Source organism: Vanessa tameamea, chromosome 11, assembly GCF_037043105.1.
Source record: "Vanessa tameamea isolate UH-Manoa-2023 chromosome 11, ilVanTame1 primary haplotype, whole genome shotgun sequence".
NCBI classification, from domain to species: Eukaryota; Metazoa; Arthropoda; class Insecta; order Lepidoptera; family Nymphalidae; genus Vanessa; species Vanessa tameamea.
The window spans coordinates 1081301-1102588 of NC_087319.1; the positions used below are offsets into that span (position 1 = coordinate 1081301).

At 33.1% G+C, this 21288-nt stretch overlaps 1 protein-coding gene across 1 annotated transcript in view; it reads left to right on the plus strand.

The window, feature by feature from the left end:
* Positions 1-220: 220 nt before the first annotated feature.
* The window catches only part of LOC113400886 (alkaline phosphatase-like), an 89161-nt gene continuing 68093 nt past the window's right edge, over positions 221-21288 (plus strand). Inside the window, exon 1 of the mRNA XM_026640561.2 lies at positions 221-324. The gene's annotated coding sequence lies outside the window, so the exon portion shown is untranslated. The remainder of the gene's footprint in view (positions 325-21288) is intronic.

Here is a 21288-nt window from a genome sequence, read left to right on the forward strand (position 1 = left end):
TATTCTGAGATTCGTCGGGACACGGTCCTGGCACACTCTGTGATCCCAGTACGATTTCATCGATATAACCGCGTGATTCAAATAACGTGTTTAATATTATTTTTCGTAATTCACTTATTATCTGCGATAGATGGACGAAGACCTTAAATCTGATCAACTTTAAAAATAAAAGTTTGTACAGTTTAAAATATTGGTGAAAGTGATTGTGTTATAACTTTTGTTACGAGTGTCAAATAACAATTCCGTAGTTGAATATGTTTAACTAAGTGTGAACGGGGTTTTATGTTAATTACTCTTTGAAAATTTAATGAGTATAATTTCGTGGTGAGTATTTTTTATACTAATTAAAAGTAGTTTATAATCAGTTATTTTAATTACAAGAGGTATTATTTAAAAAAAGGGTTTTATTTCGAAGACTCAAACTCAGTCTCAGACGAACTCATTAGTTAAAAGTGTTTTAAATATATTTTAATCATAATAATGAGAAGTGAAAAGTTTTGTTATAGTAATCGAATACAGTTTTAAAAGTTTTTTATTAAAATAAAGGGTAATCATTAAAGTTTATAATGATAATTGTAATTTAATTATAATTTTTTTTGTGTTACTTTTGTGTTATTTCTTACTGTATAATAGTACCAAGTAAATAATAATATTTTTGTGAAAAAAAATCACATTATAGAACTATAGAGTCTATACGAATTACGCTTACGAAGATAGACATTTTTATGAGTTTTTATTTAATTTTACGATGTGTGAGTCAAATTTCGTAATTGAATTTTATGCATAATGAAGGTTTTGATCGATTTTACTGTTTTTTTCTATTTTTATGGTGTTTATGATAATATAATCTAAAATTCTAATTATTGTTATTATAAAAATGGGCGCCAATAAAATTGGGTTTTAAAAATGTTTTTTTTTTTTAACTTTGATTTATTTTAAGAATAATGATCAAACGAAAGCTTAAGTAAACTTACAACACTATGAAAACATCTATTATAAATGTTACATCAAATGTAAATAATTAAATAAAATATAAAATACCGAAAAATATCATGATTTTTTTTTCCGACATCATCGGATTTGATTTGACTGTACCGTAAACGTATATTTTAAGAACCGCACCGATTATAAAAAATCAGGAAATCGAAATGTGTTTCATAAAATAGATTTATAAAAATATATATATCAATGTTCTGTTAATGTAGTTAAGTTAATAGGCCGTGATTATAATTGCCGGAAGAATTTTTTTTTTTTTATATTAAATGTGGCAAACGAGCAGGAGGCTCCCCTGATGGAAAGTGACTACCACCGCCCATGGACATCTGCAACCCGGGGTGCTTGCAGGTGCGTTGCCGGCCTTTCAGGAAAGAGTACGCTCTTTTCTTGAAGGTTCCCAAGTCGTATCGGTTCGGAAATAATAATTAAATTAAAAATATAAATATAGGAATACAAAATATACACAATTGTCACGACAATAGTCTAAATATATAACGGGTGCAAGTACAAAGTTACGCTACTTACATAACAATATTATATACTAAAACCTTCTCCGAAACGCAATGCATTCTCTGGTATTTATTTTATGTATATGGGTTAAGCAGTCCTTTTAGTTAGGCATTACAAATCGTCCCATTGTTTATTAATATAGATTTAATAATACATAGTAAGAATTTGATTAAGATTAATCAGAAGAGATTTCTTTACCCAATACTCAAACGATTATAATTCTTAAGTAAGTATGCTATTATTTTTAATTCCTTTAATTTCAATTCTGATACTTGTTTTAATCACTTAAGTTAATGATTAATATTTTAATGTTGTTTGTTAATAATGTATTTATCGTGTGGTAATCAGCTTGGTGTTCTCTATGTAAAATACCGATTTGTGTCGTTTACCTTTTATTGGTATATAAATAAGAAATCGCTAAATAAGTTCACAGCCAATTATTAAATACAATGATACTGACGTCTAAGATTAATTAATTAATAATCGTGGGTGCTCTTAATGTATTGAATTATAAAAATAAGTCAAGTGTGACAATGTGACATTTGTATAGAGACACACTCCACATCGGTTTCGTAATATTAATAAGATAAATCTTTTTGTCAAGCTCGTCAATACAATTTTCAAAGGCTCTTTCACAGCCGCATGGCGACGTAAAATTCCAGCGTGAAAAGCATTTCCATAAAGGATACAGCCGATCGTAACAATGTGCTAAATCCTTTCTTCTTTCAGTATGTCGAATGAGACTCCTGTAATACAGTGAGTGATGGTGGACGTTGATTAAATTGAACCCAAAAAGAACTTTTATTGTTTTCAATTACAAATAATTAAAATGAATCATTTCCCTTGGTCACACTATGACACGAAAATGACTGTACCGATTTCATTCAGTTTGTTTTTTAAAATCTAATACTTTCCTACGGAAAAAAAGATTAGGAAAAAGGAAATTTTCAGAAAATTTACGAGCGTTTATGGTTCTATGTTGTGTATAAAAATTTATTACAATAAATTTATTCTAGTTCGAATTGAATATTCATATCTAAGACGCGATAATGTCTGTCAGATCAGCTAGTTTTATATATAAAATGTTCGAGTAGCTGTTTGAATTTAATATAATTCAACATCGCACATAATATGTGTATTTTATTAAAGAGTATTCTACTATCCAGTTTGTTGTTACTCGTCGCTAGATGGCGTTGCCAGGCATCAACTTCTATATCGTCTATTCGATTTCTATGACTGTCAGTATAAATAAAGACCTTACAACATCTACTAAGTTTTACTAATATATAACTTTAATGAAATGTAATACATTAAGTATTTTGGGCTTAACATATGTCTGTTAGTTTCATCACAATAAAAAAAAAGACTATTCAAATCGAAATTATGGTATTTGTAATAATTTATTTATAATGAGTTAATGCAATGTGCCATAAAAACGATATTTTTTTAAGAAGCTTCTTTATTAATTAGAAATTTCTGTAGGATTCGTTAGTATTGTGTAATTTTATTTGTAACGATATTAATATCAATAAACTAAACATTATATCTTTACATGCAATATTATTATATAGGATGGTAATTAAAAAATATTTAATATATAATAAATCAATATAAGATTTAAAATAGTTTATGATCTCACTTATCATTAAATAAAAAAAGTAAAAGCTAAGTAACAACTTAGAGCTTACTCCACTTAGGTACTCCGATGTAGGTTGGTGGATACACATGGCAGATTTTCATAATCCACGTGCAGAATTCTTCACGATGTTTTTCTTCACCGTCAAGCACGAGATGAATCATAAATACAAATTAAGCACATGAATTCAATCGTGCCTGCGACGGGTTTGCTCTCAGAATCATTGATTAAGATTCACGTCTTTTAACCACTAAGTTACCACGGATCTTTAATAAACATATATGACAAACATTTAAACTTGATGCCAATAATGTTCAGAGCATATATGGGTTAAAAAGGTAGACAAGCAAATGAGTCACCTGATGTTAAGAGGCATCATCCACATAGACGTTTACACATTCACCGCTCAAACTGGAACATGGAATAACTAATGAGTATAATGTCCATCTAGGCCGTTACACTAAGACGACAAGCCTATGGGTCGTATAAATAAAGCATATCTCGATTTGTAGTAAAAATAATAAAGCGTAACTTGATACGTAACAGTATTAAAGTGTATCTGGATTCGTAATAGTCATGAAGCGTATCTTGATCGTGACAGTAATACAGCGTATCTCGATTCATAAAAGTAATAAAGAATATATCGATTCTTAACACTAATGAAGCGTATGTTCGAATGTTAAGAATGTTTCGAAAAGTTTAAAAAAGTATTTCTGTACAAGACGGTAGAAGAATTCAACCGTTAATTGGCAACGGTAGAACCTGAACTTTGAACTTCATTAGCAAGACAGCAAATGCTCGACGAAGAAATCGGAAGACTAGTTTTACTTTTTATTAACACACAATAGTATTAACTATTGTGTTCTTAAATAGCTTTTAAAAAACGTTTTATTCTACGTTTACTTGGAGAAGGGGGCATGTTTTACGTAGCTTAGGTTTATGTTTAGTTTTATTCAATGGCATAGATAGGTGGATGCTCAAATGAGACATCTGATGATAAGTGGACATTTATGCTGGCATTACACTATATTGGCATTACAAAAAAAACAAACAATTACATCTCGAATGCGCCTTCTATCTTGCAAACTGAGATGTTATGCCTCTCATGCTAGCACACCCACTCAACCTTCATACCGGAAGACAAAAATACAAAAGTATTGCTGCTTGACGGTACAACATCATGATACCGTTCCAATCAGGCAGGCGTCAAACACTACCATCAAGTAAATAGAGATATAAAGTACATATACTTCAAATTTAATCGGAATCCGGTCAGAAGTTTTGGCGTCTAACAGTAACAAAGAACCATTAATCCTGCCATACAAATATTTGAAATATTTCGATATTATTATCGAGTAGGATAAGATATTTTAATTACAATAATAGCTAAATTAAATGGTCTTATTGAACAAAGCTATCAAATATATTGCTGAGTTTTAGCTTGAATATAAGTGAGCCAATGTATCTGTTATAATTTTATGCAAGCTAAATAAAGATAGGACTTAAGACTTCAGGCTATTTTGTTAGTATGCCAATTATAAAAAAATAATTGAGATGATCTAGTAATTGGAATTCGAGTGAAACCAACAGTTACTAGTTAAAATAACTGCCTGTATTGTGATACATTGTTGGAAAATACTGCCATGAAGGATGGACGTATTTATTCTGAATTCTTGAAAGAAAATGATTACGTTGCTGTAAAAAAAGAAAAGTTACAGTCCATAAATACTGCTGCTGGGCTAAGGCCTCCCTTCCCTTTGAGCAGAAGGTCTGGAGCTTATTCCACTGCGCTGTTTAAACGTAGCAGAATTCCATTAAAAAAAATAGACACATGCAAGTTTCGTCAAGATGTTTTTCCAGCTACGTTATCTTGCTATTGACTAATTATGATGTCATCTTTCGTTTTTTTTTTTTTGTAAAATGTTGGCAAAGTTTCAGAAATCCACGAAGCAGTGACAGATAATTTATGGTTGCGACAAGTTTTTCTTAAAATTTTTATTGCAACAACTGAGAATGAAATATTTTCAAGAGTTGTCGTGAAGTCGAATGCCTGTGAATGTTGTTTACGGAAACGTGGAGTCTGTAGTTTTTGATTTTTGAAATAGAAGCAAATATATTTTACTTGTAAGATTTTTTTGTAATTTTATTTATTATGTTCTTTTTGACATCAATAAATAAAATTATGAAAAGTTTTGTGCACGCCGACTGTCATGGTATGGGCATGTTATGCGGAGGAATCAGGACCATATCGTGAGGAAGGTCTTGAGCATGGACGTGGATGGATATAGAGGAAGGGGACGACTAAAGAAACGATAGATGGATTGTGTGAAAGACGATATGGCTAGAAAGAATGTTACTTGTGAGATGATGCAGTCAGAGAAGTATGGAAGAAGAAGACATGCTGCACCGCCCCAAATAAAATTGGGGTAAGGGCAGGAGGATGATGATGTTTTCTTCGACATCGCGTTACGTATTTTTTGTGGACATTTATTAATATTATTTATTAAAATACTATTGGTGGTATCACTCATTTGTTATATATATTAGCAACAGAAGTATGCTCTACTTAGTATTCATATATTTTAAGAAGTGTGAAGGAGGTAGTAGGGTCACGTGCTAAAACGAATCACACACGAGTACACTTTGATGCGGTATAATGTTTATTCATCCTGTTAGGTGGGGAAGGAAACCTGCACGTATCGCAATTTTCGTATATGTATTATTGAATAAGCTTCCCCCCCTTCACCTCAAGAGCAGTGCAATTCTGTAAAAATTCACTTCGTATCTAACTCGTGAAATGTTGAAAATCAACTTACGGTGCAACGCCATTTTGATATGCATATAACACTCTGAAATTTCTCATTCGTGTTCTGCAGTAAGTTTCGAGATTTTTTTTACAGAATCACTATCACGTGACTTATATTTAATTACTACTTTTTGCAAAGGACTGACTTCAATAACATAGCAATCGCTCTTGATTCGCTGGAATACATTGAAGATTTTTCGTCTGTCTCCGAAACTCATCAACACGTCTTTCTGTAAATTAAGCGTAACTTTCTCCTAACTTAAACCTCGTTCTAATAAAAAACAATTTTTGGTTGTACACGAACATTAATTATTTCAACAACCTTGCATACATTTTCATTAGATCTATCTAATCTTTAGAATTTAATCGACTCTAGAATTTAATTAGTCTCTTAGTGCTAAAGATAACTCTTTTTTTTACAATATCGGTAGGCGGACGAGCAAATAGGGCACCTGATGGTAAGTGGTCACTACCGCCCATAGACAATCGCGCTGTAAGAAATATGAACCATTCCTTACATCACCAATGCGCCACCAACCTCGGGAACAAAGATGTTATGTCCCTTGTGCCTGCAGCTACACTGGCTCACGCACCCTTCAAACTGGAACACAACAATACTGAGTACTGCTGTTTGGCGGTAGAATATCTGATGAGTGGGTGGTACCTACCCACACGAGCTTGCACAAAGCTCTACCACCAAGTAATAACAAGTAAAAACTCGACAATATACGGTATACAAAGGCCCTTAAACAATTAAAACATCTTCTAATGAATCTCAAAAGTACAAAAACTGAACGTTATTTAAGTGAACGAATAGTTAAATTTTAATGTGTTTTATAGTCTTTACTTAAATAATGATGATTCCCCATACAAACTTCTACTCTTATTTTTTCACCCATACGAGATGATTTAAATGATAAAAACTAAATCCGTCCTTGGGACTCAAACTATAACGAAACTTTATTTATTCGGTTCATCAATTTACACGCAAAGATGTAACAGACCGAGTTACTATCGAATTTGTAATATTTGGCATTGACATATTTGTAACATTTGGGATAGCAATTCACGTAGCAACCGAGGAACAGATTGACATATTTTTTTGCTTTGGTAGGTATAACTTATCCGTAGATTAAGACTTACTTACTTTTTGCCTGACTACAGCCAATACGAGGGATATGTTTTCAGAAGGCTATAAATACATGTTCCCCCATATCTTTTAAGCTACAAGTACATTTTATACTCAGACAAATAATCCTGACCACAAACATTTGACTTTGAAAATTAACATCGGATGATATATATAATATAATAATTTAATTTAAAAAATATAGGTATATACCTCTTTTTAGATTATAAATAAGCGGTTGTAGACCAAGGGTTCAGACAAGAATGATTTTTTCTTTCGTACTTTTGAGATCGCGATTTTTTCATAGAAAGGTTTTTGTTTTCAAACTATTTCTTTCATTAACACTGAAATTAATGTTTATACGCTTGAATGATTGAGGCCGTGGCCTAATATAAAATAATATGATTCCAAGTTCAAACTCGATAAGATAATTTGTGTTTATAATCATCTCTTGCTCGGCTGTGAAGGTAAACATTAAATTTGAATCTGCCCTAGTAACAAATCCCTATTAAAACAGCATGGTCGGGCAGGTTTCAGACCTTATAAAGGAAACATCTTAGTCCTGCGGTGGGAAATTTACAAGATGTTTACTGTAATATGCACATGTGTGAAATGTGTTTAATAATATGCCAACTGATGAATATGACGATGCAACTAACGATAATATGACTCCTAGGTCGGTAGGAAACTAGGTCACCTCTTAGAACACCGGACATGAACTGACATTAACAGCTGCATTATACTACGGAAAACTACACGGCTACACGACTAAACTCGTATGTAGTTAGTTAACGCTTGAAATATACAGTGTAAGAAATTTCAGTCTTGTCACGTCAACAGCGTACAAGCTGATGAAACTGCGAATTTCATCTACTCGTGTAATCATTTTTTACTAAACCTTCCCTGAATTTTTATTTTAATGATTATGGTACGGAGTCCTTCGTGCGCGAGTCCGACTCGCACTCGGTCGGTTTTTCATATATTAGTTTAGATTTAATAGAATCGTTATAAAGTTTATGAAAAACATTTTTTTTTGTTATTATTAAAGTTAAAATTTATCGTAATCTCTAACGAGGGATGTTGCCGGGACGGTTTTTGAGATAAAGATCTTGTCGTATTTACCACTGACTTCGTCCAAAGTTATGAAAAGAGAGAGTGGATTTAACTAGACTCTCTCTATTGTTTCCGTATATCGTCAAGATTACTTCTTATACGAAGATTTTAATCACATCTTCCATTAAATACGATTGTTTTATAAAGAGGATTACAGTGTGGTATTTTATGTAATATATATTTACCAAACTACAATAGAGTAGGGGAATATTTTTTTAAATTATTTATGGCAAAGGAGAGGAGGAATAAACCCAGCAGTGGGCTATGCAGACTGTTGCTTATGAAATATATCTTTAGAGTAATAAACAACTGAACATTATATTTGATCATATTTGTTTTATTATTTATTTATTTGTACAAAATTAATCAAAGGCTTAATGCAAAACGACGCGAAAAAAGATCAAATTATAGAACATTCAAATTAAACATACAAAATGAGATATATCGTGGGACACACGCATCGAACAAAGTTTCTTTCGCAATATATTATATATTAAATAACAGACAATGAAAAAAAAAATAACAACGTTTGATACTAATTAAATGGCAAGACGTAAAATTATTATTAACAAAATTCCGTGCAATAATAAAAAAAAAATCACATAATATTATATTAAATCGTTTACAACAGAAAGAGACAGAGAGAAAAAGAAAGAGAAGAATAAACGCCTGGAGACAACGCTTTTCCTCACGTGACGATATCTGCTAGTTCATTACTGTCAGCCGCGTAAAAGAACTTCGTTCGAACCAGTCTGGGTCATCACCTACTCATAATAGATTCTATCACCAAGCAGAAACACTTAGTATTATTGTGTTGCGGATCGAACGGTAAGTGAGCCAGTGAAACTATAGACACAAGAGACGTAACATATCAGCTCCCAAGGTACTAACCTTGCATTGGTGCATTGGCTATTTAGTAAATGGTTAATATTTCTCACATAGTCATTATACAGTATTAACCAGACTGTAACATTTCCTTCATTATAATTTCTTACTCATTTCTGTCAGTTATAAGAAAATAATTAGACTAATACATATTTGCTCGGTTAGTTATATTTTAACCGTAATATAAATTAGAGTAAGTTTATTGATTTTCAATATTAAATACTCAACTGAACATCATAAATTTTTGCTCATTGTACAAAGAGGACATGGGTTACCTAACACCTGGTTCTCCCCCTCACACATGCGGACAATCTGCTGGCGAATTAATAACTAATCATTAATAAACATATTATTAATGATTATATACTTTACATATAGCACATAAACTACCACTCCCTATTTTACCCCTTCGAGGGGTGAATTATTAAAATAAGTCGCAGTCGAGTTACTTTCGCATTTATAATATTTGTATGTATATAGGATTTTGATAAATTTAATTATAACTAATAAGATTTTATGAGCAATTTCTTAATATTTATTATTATTTAAATAGTAAACAGTTTTTATTGTAATATTTGTTTGTAAGATTTTTATTTCTTTTGTTCAAAGAAAGTCATCAATTTAATATCAAAGAGCCATTAATTTCACTCCAACAATTAATCTTTATAAGTAATTAATATAAATTGTTTGAAAATTTTGAATCGGTTGTATTAACGCTTTAAAGGATAATTTGAAAGGATTTACAATCGATTTACTCAAATTGCTAAGTTTACTTTTCGTACGTCATGAAGATCTTTTTCAATGAAATTGACCCAGTGTTTTCTAAAGATGAACTTGTAAGCTAAGGTTTTAATATCTTTATTACAATTTCAAGTCCTTTATTTACTACATAAATTATTGCAGTCCATTGCTGGCTTTAATCTTATTTCAAGACGCGAAAGCTTTCTGCCAAACCTTCTATATCAGACTGAACTTGTATTATAATTTAGGCCACTTTTCCTCGTCTATCTATCCTTTAGATATCTATTTAAAAAGATATCCTTCCAAAAGGTTTTTCTTACTTTTTATTCAGTACTCTTCTGGAAGATTTTTTATATGCGGTTAGGCAAACGGAAAAATGGACTACCTAATGGTAAGCGTCGCCAACGTGCAAGACATTATCCTTGTAAGAAATATTAAATGGTCCTTACATCACACCGAAGCGCCACCATGGAAGCCAAGAAGTGCCTTGCGCTTGCAATTACACTGGCTTCCATCGTCCATAAACGTCCGTAGACATTGGAACTGTAAAAAATCATGACCATTCCTTCGCGAAATTGTCGTACCACGAATTAAGTATGGAGTTCATAAGAAATAGTTACTGTATAAACAAATATATATATTTTTATTTAAGCTTATCTTTATTCTAGAAACCTTACCGATTATGGGAAAATAGATTAAAACGTTAATAATTCCCATGAGTAAAGTACCGGACCGTGCGTGGTCTGAAACGAAATTTTCTGAATTATTTTAATCATAGCTAAGTAAATAAATGGTGGCGTGCTTGTAGTTGTTAGTTAAAGGTAAAATACGAGCATGGAAACTTTTGTTGCGTCATTGCTGTATAAATAGGATGAATGGAGGTACAGTCAAGCTGAAAAGGGGAAAAGCGATTAACGATACAGACGCGATAAAAAACTAATCCCGTCCATTAATATTGGTAATGGTTTAATTACTTACAAAAATGATTCAACATGATTTTGCACAATCTTTATTTTGGTTTATTCGTGTCGGGTTTGGGTGAGTACCACCCACTTTCCAGTTATTTTACACTGTTGTATTTTTGGGTCGAATGGTGTAATAGATGGTAACTGGTAAATGGTTACCATTTCTTGCAGTGAAAATGCGCCCAACTAAAATATTATGTTCCTTGTGCCTGAATTGCACTAGCTGACTCTTCAATTCGGAACATGATAATATTAATCATTACGGTTTAGTGGTGAAATAGGTGATGAGTGGGTGGTAGCTATCCTTACATAATGCCTTACCATCAAGTAAATGCACTTGAGTTATAACTTAGATCTCAGGATGATGGATGAAGAGGTTTACAATTCATTCATTAATCCATGAGCTAAGGTGGATCATTTCATCGTCTGCTTTGCTGGAATAAATTAAAAAAAGATTTTTTTTAGCAAAATATAAACTTACATTTTTGAATTAAAATAACATACTTCGCACGAACGAAACTTCCGTCATTAAGTTTTTTTAATAACTTGACTAGCCGCAGCTAGCTTAATTAACCTAGATACGACCGAGCTATCCGATGGCTTGACATAACACATTATTAAAACGCTGCATCATACACGACTGAATAGATCTCATCTAGTTGACCTAGAACACCTTTAAGGTACTCTTCACTCTTAGTACTGTGTCTTAGTGTTATTAAATAAATATAGAGAGTTAATTAAAATCTGAGTTTGAATGTCAAATAAAATGAAATTCCTTTATTCAATATGGTAGAACTACACACTTGGTTATTTATTGTCTATTTAAAAACTACGATTCGGAAAAGAAAATACAGGGGACCTAGAAGAAATGGCGAAAGAAACTCAGTGGGTCTTTGTTTGTCAAATTTGTATTTACAAATATTCAATATCAAAAGAAATAGCCATGAACTATAAACGTCTATGAATATTATGAAGTTTTATATATTCGAGCCGAGATAACTCATTGAACACAATAGGTGGAACTTAATTGAAGGATGGGTTCGTATCTGATATCTCGAGTGCTGGATGAAGATCTACCACATGCCCAATCCACATTGAAGCATGCTGCAATTTGATAATTGCAAACCAAGCAGTCACCCAGTAGTGGATATATACTGGCTGGTATCATTACTTTACTCTTAATAAATATTTCGCAAATTTAAGCTGGTATATTTAGCCAGTTTTCGCCGGCGGTTTTTCCGAACCGATACGACTTGGGAACCTTCAAGAAAAGAGCGTATTCCTTCCTGAAAGGCCGGCAACGCACCTGCAAGCCCCCCGGTGTTGCAGATGTCCATGGGCGGTGGTAGTCACTTTCCATCAGGTGACCCTCCTGATCGTTTGCCACCGCTTAATATAAAAAAAAAAAATCCCTAAGAGATTGACATATACCATCGCAGACTTTTTTTAAGACCTTTTTAAGGTGTACAATATTGTAGTACAATATTTTGATCTATCTGCGTTTGCAATGTAAGCGCAAAAAATGTGTTCATTTACGGCATCACTTTAGAAAACTATAAAATTGCTGTTCAACGCTAAAAAAATAAAAGTCGAAAGACGAAAATTCATTTATACCCGTAATGAGATTCGGAACTTGTACCAACAGGTTATTTCACGCTCACCTCAGAGTATGAGATGAAAAGTAAACATAAATTATGAAGCATGTAAAATTCAGTAATATTTGTTCAGATTTTAACAAGTGGTTGGTCGTGATTTTCATATGTTTATATTTTTTACATAACATAATAACATAATCAGCCTGTAAATTTCTCACTGCTGGGCTAAGGCCTACTCTCCCGTTGAGGAGAAGGTATGGAGCATATTCCACCACGCTGCTCCAATGCGGGTTGGTGGAATACACATGTGGCAGAATTTCGTTGAAATTAGACACATGCAGGTGGTTTCCTCACGATGTTTTCCTTCACCGCCTAGCACGAGATGAATTATAAACACAAATTAAGCACATGAAAATTCAGTGGTGCCTGCCTGGGTTTGAACCCGAAATCATCGGTTAAGATGCACGCGTTCTAACCACTGGGCCATCTCGGCTCGGCGGCTTTTTATTTTAATGAAAATAATTACCCGATTATGGCAAAGTAAAAATGTTATCATTATTTTTGTCCACATACTGTTGTATTTTGTGTTTCATTTCTATATCATATAATTGTATTTTGATCGTTCATGGCTCTTTTACATTTCTACTATTAACTATTTGTCGACCGTGGCTTCGCTGGCGCTTTAGGGTTTGGTTGTCATATGTTCTTGCTTGGAGTTCATATTTGCTTTATACCAAATTTCATCGAATTCGGTTCAGTGGTTTCGTCGTGAAAGAGCAAGAAACACACAGACAGAGTTACTTTCGCAGTTATAATATTAGTAAAAATGAAAATAATTATATACATTTATTGGCGTAAGGTGAAATATGGGATACTGCGGAAAAATATTTTTAATAGGATTCAAGCAATATTAAGACATTATATATTTATATTATGTTATACATTGGCGGACGAGCAAATGGGCCACCTGATTGAAAGTGGTCATTGTAAGAAATATTAACCATTCCTTACATCACCAATGCGCCACCAACCTTGGGAACTAAGATGTTAAGATGTTATGTCCCTTGTGCCTGTAATTACACTGGCTCACTCACCCTCCACCCGGAAAACAACAATACTGAATACTGCTGTTTAGCGGTAGAATATCTGATGAGTGGGTTGTACCGATCACCACACCACCATGTAAATCTTTCAAATTACCAGTTGAATTAAAAAAAAACATACTTGTCCGTCACAGGACACCCGACAGAATTAATAACTTATACTAATCTAAGTCAAACGTCTAGAGAAAGAGAAAAGGAAGCCCGACAGATTGGCGCCGTAACGCGTTACGTAACAAAGTGGATTACCCTCCCATAAGAAGTTATCACTTCAAAAATATTTTTTGAAGGAGTAACTTGAGGACGGTTTAGAGGCCATTGAACATGAAATAACATTTTGTCCCCCAGAAACCACGCTAGTAGCTAGTACGTAGCTAACATATGTTGTATTGTAATACAGTCATGAATTTTACCAACTATACTTATTCTTAAGAAGATCACTTAAAATAGTAGCCCTGAATTTGGTCATGACGCTGTGACTGGCTATGACGTTGTATGTATGTTAAGATTTAAGTACGTTCATATTTTCCCTTATAGCTCTTAAGCTACTCCTCGTATTCCGGCGAATGAGGTGTCGTTATACTTTCCGAGCTAGACTTAGAGTTCCGCGTAATATAAAGGCTATGTGATGTCGTTTAAGAAAATTACATACATGATAAAAAGCTTATAGTTAATATTTGTTGAATTCGGGCGCGACATATATTTAAACAATGTATTTGTTTGACGTCATTTTGTATTTGAAATTGTGGAAAAGAGTAATAACTGAGTTTCCCGTCGATTCTTCTTTGTTTAATTTATATTTGAAAACCGTGGTTGCCTTAGTTTTAATGTAATCCTGTAAAATTACATTTCAAAAGCCTTGAATCTTGGAATGAAACATATTTTGATTTTGATTTAATTCAACACTGTAGATGTGACTAAAATACGCCAAGAAAAGAAATAGATTTAATTATATTAATTCACAGATATCGTAAATGTTATATACCATATATATCAACGGTTCTCATAATTTCATAGTCATATTTATATTTTTTAAATATATGAAGTATTACTTGAATTAAATTGAAACCGAAATATCTTGTGATTGAAAAAGGAAAAAATATTAATAAACTAAACCACGGAAAAAAGTAAGTTAGCGCAGTTTCGTAGCACCCCTTTTCGTAGGCTTTCGTAACCTACCTTTTATTAATATCACAGTAAAAGTAACTCTATTTGTCTGTAATCTGAGCACGACTAAACGCTGACCCAATTCTACTGAAATATGAAACTGAGGTACCTTATTAGGACTACTGTATAATAATTACTGGATTTACGCGGAAATATAATAGCTTGTTTATTATAATAATAATAGAGAGATGGTCAAGTACTTAGAACGTGAGTCATAAGCGTTGACTGCGAGTTCGCAGAAGCAAAACTGAATTTTCATGTGCATATTTTTTCTTAATCTCGTGCTAATGAAGGAAAAAATCGTCAGAAAGTCATCATGAAAGTCACACTTGTGTATCCACTAAACTATATAAAAACAGCGTAAAACTAAGCTCATTGTCTCATCAAAAATACAGGAGACTTTGGTCCAATATTGGGACATATACAGGCTATTAATTTTATTTCCTTAATTTTTTATCCTGCTCGATGGCAAAGATAAATAATCGTATTCTTTTACGTATTTTATTTTCCGTTTTATGCTTTAATACATTTAAACTAATGGACTCATAAAATATTTTGTAGACAAAGTTAGATCAATAAATAATTTGTAATTAAATAAGAAAAGCTGATAATGATGTATGTATGATAGCTAAGATAACGTAGGGTGTAGAACGATCGGATTTTTTTTTAAAGAATGCGGATTCAGTCCCGGGCTAGATCCATATAGATAAATGGTACATACATATACTAATTCAATCAAATTCTTTTGTTCAATATCGAAGCATAACACTAACTTATTGATTCTCAAATTATGAGAAAGAAAATAAAAATAAAATAAAAGAACCAGCGGAAGAAACTCAGCGGCTCCTTTTTTTTCATATTATATATATATACGACCACCAGTGTGCATTAGAGCAGATTGATGGAATTAACTCTAAGCGCATTGCCCACCAGTGACATATCAATAGTCTATTTATTATATATGAAATCATTATTAAAAACAAAAATCCGTTCTACTTAACTACAAACGGTTACTTAGTGGTAGGGCTGTCTTGGTACCACCCATGCATCGGATATTCTACCGCTAAACAGCAGTACCCAGTATTGTTGTTTCGGTTTGAAGGTTGAGTGAGCCAGTGTAACTGCAGGCACAAGGGACAGAACATGTTTCAAGGTTCATTGGCGATGTAAGGAATGGTCAATATTTCTTACAGCGCTATTGTCTATGGGCGGTGGTGACTACTTACCATTAGGTGACCCATTCGCTCACATGTCACCCTACAACAAAACAACAAATTTAAATGTAATAATATAACCGTAGCGGTGAGAGCTTTTTCGGTTATAAAGATAAGAAGTTAATAAATAACCATTTAGATTTGTGTTTACATAGAATTTATGAAATTGTTTTATGTATTCTTTCTACGAAGTTGTTTTACACGGCTTACAGTAACTGTGAACCGAAATCTTCACATAAGGAAAAGGCGTCATGCTTGCAAGAGAAAGAGAGATCACTCTATCTCTTTCTTTTTATTAAACACCATTCAATATAATTTAATTCTTTGGTTATTGCTTAAATAACGCTTTTATTTCTTGTTATTTAATTGTTCTCAAATTATTTTAATTTATTTCACTGTGTTTAATACATAATGTATCGTGAAAATAATTTCGTTCCAACCGGTTGACCCACGATATATCTCGTTTTTGTTATTTGCTAAAATGTTCTTTATAAGACTAACACAGTTGAATTTCTCTGGAATTGTATCTGCTCATATAAACAATACCCTACTGCCTGACCATAAACGAAAACGTACATCTATGCTATTAGACAAGAGGATTTGCATTCTGGAGGAAACCTTTGTTGGTCCAAACATTGGTCAACAAAGATTGGCCAATGGTGATGATGAAATGTATTATGAAACGATTTTGCGTTAATATGATTTTAAGAGTGCAGTATTCCTTCTGTTTCTAACTATATTCTGTATCTGACTTGTTTCCGCCCACATTTTTGACCTCGTTTTCAAATTTGAGGTACCCCATGCCCATTACTGTACCTAAGGTCTATGCTAAATTTTGTAATGATCAGTTAAGTAGTTAAGACGAGGAAGCGTAACAAACAAATGAATGATTACGGTTTCAAACCCAAGCAAGCACTACTCAATTTAAAAGTGCTTAATTTGTGTTTATAATTCATTTCGAGCTCGGTGGTGAATCTACCAAACCGTTTTAAGCAACATGGTAGAATAATACTATATTTTTAATTGTATTATGTATAAATAGCCTATGTACATGAAGTAGCTATGTATAACTGTTTAGTGTTTTGAATATTTAAAATTCGATGCAAAGACGAAAGTAAAATTAAAGAAAAATATAAAGCAAGGCATGGATTATATATTTATATATATCTAAAGCAGTTGATTGCGTGCAACATAAAAGACTAGTCAGCTACGTGAGTTCGGTATTAAATAAGCTGTATTTAACCATCTGATTTACTATCTTAGAAATTGAATCCAATATTACGCTTGATATCGTTATTAGACATAAAACTTGGTAGTGTGGGTGAGGTCAGAATACAAATTACACTTTAGAAGCATTTACAATACTTTACATGGATTTGTCAATAACACAAAGATTATAGGTAGAAGAAAATAAACATACCACAAAGATTTTCTTCGTGGTAGGGCTTTGTGCAGGCCCGTCTGGATATGTACCAACCACTCATCAGATATTCTACCGCCAATCAGAAGTTGTCAGTATTGTTGTGTTCCGGTTTGAAGGGTGAGTGAGCCAGTGTAACTACAGGCACAAGGGACGTAACATCTTAGTTCCCAGGGTTGGTGGCGCTTTGGTGATGTAAGGAATGGTTAATATTTCGTACAACGCCATTGTCTATGGGCGGTGGTGACCACTTACCATCAGGTGGCCCATTTGCTCGTCCGCCTACCGATGTCATAAAATAAAAAACAATCAAAATTATGGACACAAATACAGGTTGTGGGGTTATCTGCAAGTCCATCTAGGGTAGGTACTTGACATATTTATCTTAAAGCCTAAAAGCAAGAGAGTGAGCCAGTACAAAAAAAAATATTTTTATTATATATTTCGTATATATAGTACATATAGTGACAATAACTGAGGCTGGTGGTAACCACTTACCGCCGAATGGCCCTGTTCACCCCCAATACTACATTCATATTCTGATGGTACGGGAAATCGATACAATCTGATATAGATAAGACTTAGGATCACTGTAATCCTTTACTAAGGCACGGGAGAGTAGAACTATTATTTTAAGTATAAGAATTCTTATATAACGTAATAACTTTTATTGACTCAACATGGGAACGTCCAAGCTTACGGCTAGACCAATCAAACAATCTTATTATTGTAGTATTAATGTCTCGATATTGTTTCAATTGATCGTTTGTTCATTAATCGTTTTACCGACAGTCTCTTGAGATTTTGTCATAAGTTTACGAGCGGTATTTGTTATGTAATATATAAATTAATCCATTTCTACAGCTTGCGTTAGAAGCTTGTGCTTTAAGGAGGGGTAAATAGCAATATAGGAATATTCTTATAAAAAAAATAATCGCCGATAGAAGGGTCCTTGTTATGAATAAATATAAATATTAATTATATATATATATATATATATATATATAATTTTTTACACACACATATGTCTGGCAAATACTGTCGTGCACAAGTCCGTGCAAGTATAGTCGCATTCTCTTATTGTTCATTCTTATAGTCCAATTCGAAGAGGATCCAATACAACCAGATATATTAAGATCAACAGTTTCAATTGCTTTCCGGGGTACGGGGATTTAAAGTACCAATAATGTAATTGCGATCTATTGAGATACTTTATTTTCTTACCAGATCTGCCAAATGCTAGTCTGGTAATTTCTTTCAGGACCTACAGGATTAAAAGAAAACTTCATACAATCAAGTGTCTAAATTCAATCAACTAGTACTATCAATGTAATATTACATAACAACATTTAAGATAATAACCTATAAAATAACAATAAAATGTTCAGATCGTTGATGTTATTTGATGCAATAATACGCAACACTAATTAAAAAATCACAAAGAACGAAACGAAACTCATTCAGGTTAAATCTTTGGCAACGCAAAGACGACACAAGTTGCGTTTGTGGGAAAGTAGAGCACTCTTTCAGTCTTTACACTTAACTGTAACGCTTAATTACGCAAACTGGTTTGTATAACCAAAAACGCAAAGTGATTTCAGCGTTTAGACGAACTTTTACGCTTTGGGTTTTGTAAACGTCTAACTTTGGATAGTTTTCAATTCAGGAAACTCCCAATTGTATAATTTAGTAGAGCAGCTTCGAATCGCTGGTAACTTGACTAATAAATTCTCTAGACACTTGTTTTGTTATTTAATTAGTTAAGGTAGACAAATCTTTCCAGATTTAAATTAGGTTCTGTTTGGTGGTAGAGCTGTGTGCAAGTCCGTCTGGGTTACTCATCATATATTCTACTGGTAAACAGCAAAACTTAGTATTGTTGTGTTCCGGTTTGAATGATAAGTGAGCTAGTGTAACTACAGCCACAAGGGATACAACATATTAGTTCGCAAGGTTATACACTGATACAATACTAATGTTTATTTACTTATTTCTTTTTAATTTTCGTTACGTTAAAGGATTTAAATGAATGTAAAGCAAATACTGCGCAAAGGCGTTATCGTTATCCACTATCTCTGCCAGGCGACTTCTTTTCAGAGCAAGCAAAGAACAGAATGGGAATTTTATAACGTGCTCTTACAAATTACGGATTAAAATAAATTTAAAACCAGAGGTTTTCTGGTGTCCCAGATATCCCGGTTGGGACGAAGTTGCTTTATCTGTATATTATGTATTAAATAACTGACACAATGAAATAAATTAACAACGTATGAGAATCTCGGCGGAGCCGAGATGGTCCAGTGGTTAGAACGCGTGCATCATAACCGATGATTTCGGGTTTAAACCCAGGCAAGCACCACTGAATTTTCATGTGCTTAATTTGTGTTTATAATTCATCTCTTGCTCGGCGATGAAGGAAAACATCGAGAGGAAACCTGCATCTGTCTAATTTTAATGAAATTCCACATGTGTATTCCACCAACCCGCATTGGAGCAGTGTGGTTATATGCTTAGCCCAGCAGTGGGAAATTTACAGGTTGTTAATGTATGTAATGTATGTATGTGAATAATTAAATGACATGAAATACAATAGTAAAAAATAAGTTTAAATAATGTAGTACAAAACTATATACAATAAAAAGAGATAGAGAGAAAGAGAAAGAGAGAAAAAGGTCGCTTGGAGGGGGCAAAACGCTTATTCCTCACGTGATATCCGTCAGTTCACTCTACTGTAAGCCGCTTAAAACAACTTCGTTTCAATAAAATATTAACAATTCCATATTTAAATTAATAAATAATTATGAAATTAATCAATCGTTAATGCGTCACTAATCTTGGGAACTGAAATGTTATAAACATCCTTTGTGAAGCTGGCCCACTCACCTTTCAAACTGGTATACAACAATACTAACGTTGGTACTTCGAGATGGGATATGTGAATGTAAACAAGATTTGATGGAACACGATCAATAAGCAAATATAACGCTTCTACCTTTATTTAATAAAGATTTTGTCTTTGTCTTTGACAACCACAAAATATAAAGCCCTACCACCGATGAATTCTGAAATTTACCTATAAATTCTGGTGTACGAATTACAAGAGGCATTCGATAGAGTGAAATTCGCGGTAAAGGAATTACTGTATAATTGAATGTAACCGAAGAGCACCGAAAGTTTTTCATCGCTCCGGGTGTGCAATGTTAAAAGGATATCAGAGCCGAGAAAATAGAATCACTCACCCACTCCGTGAACAAAAAAAACTTTTACCATTAAAAATACTTTTACCGGGTCTTTGATAAAATGACAAATGCGAAAACTACCAAAATCGATGCCCAAAGTTTTGGGTTTGCCTGGGTTAAGGTAAAGGTTTACGAAATTGGTAGAATATTTCATACATAACGCGGAAAGGACATGCAAATTAGCCACCAAACTGACTCTTTTCTTTGTTGGGATGTTATCGAATTTACGTAGTCTAAGTAAGAAATGAATATAAATATAAATCTGTGTTTTTTTCGCCGGTTCTTCTCAGGTCCGACGTATTAATTTCCGATCCGGTGGTAGATTTTTGACTATCAATGAGCAAGTGCAACGCTTGTATATCGAATAAAGTTTTTTGGTTTTGACTTTGAAATAATAGATATAAATAAAAAATAATAATAAATGAATAGTATCAAATAATTTTCAAAATCAAGCCTTACAAAGGCTATGACGTTTCGCGTCTATGCTATTGACCATTGAAGAGTTCCTTTATTTGGAGCTAATCTTGCGGGTAGAATCAGGTCATGTTATCGGAACTGACCGAACATGTAAATTCAAATCCGTACGATAAATTAAAGTGGCTTTAATTCGGTTTGCAAGATTTGACCAAAACAAACTAACAAAAAAACTTTGCTCCACTACTGGGCTAAGTCTTTGAGGTTCATTGTGGTTCGGTGGATATACGTGGTAGAGTCTCATCCACCACACTCAGATTTCCTAACGATTTATTTCTGAACCGCCGAGTACGAGATA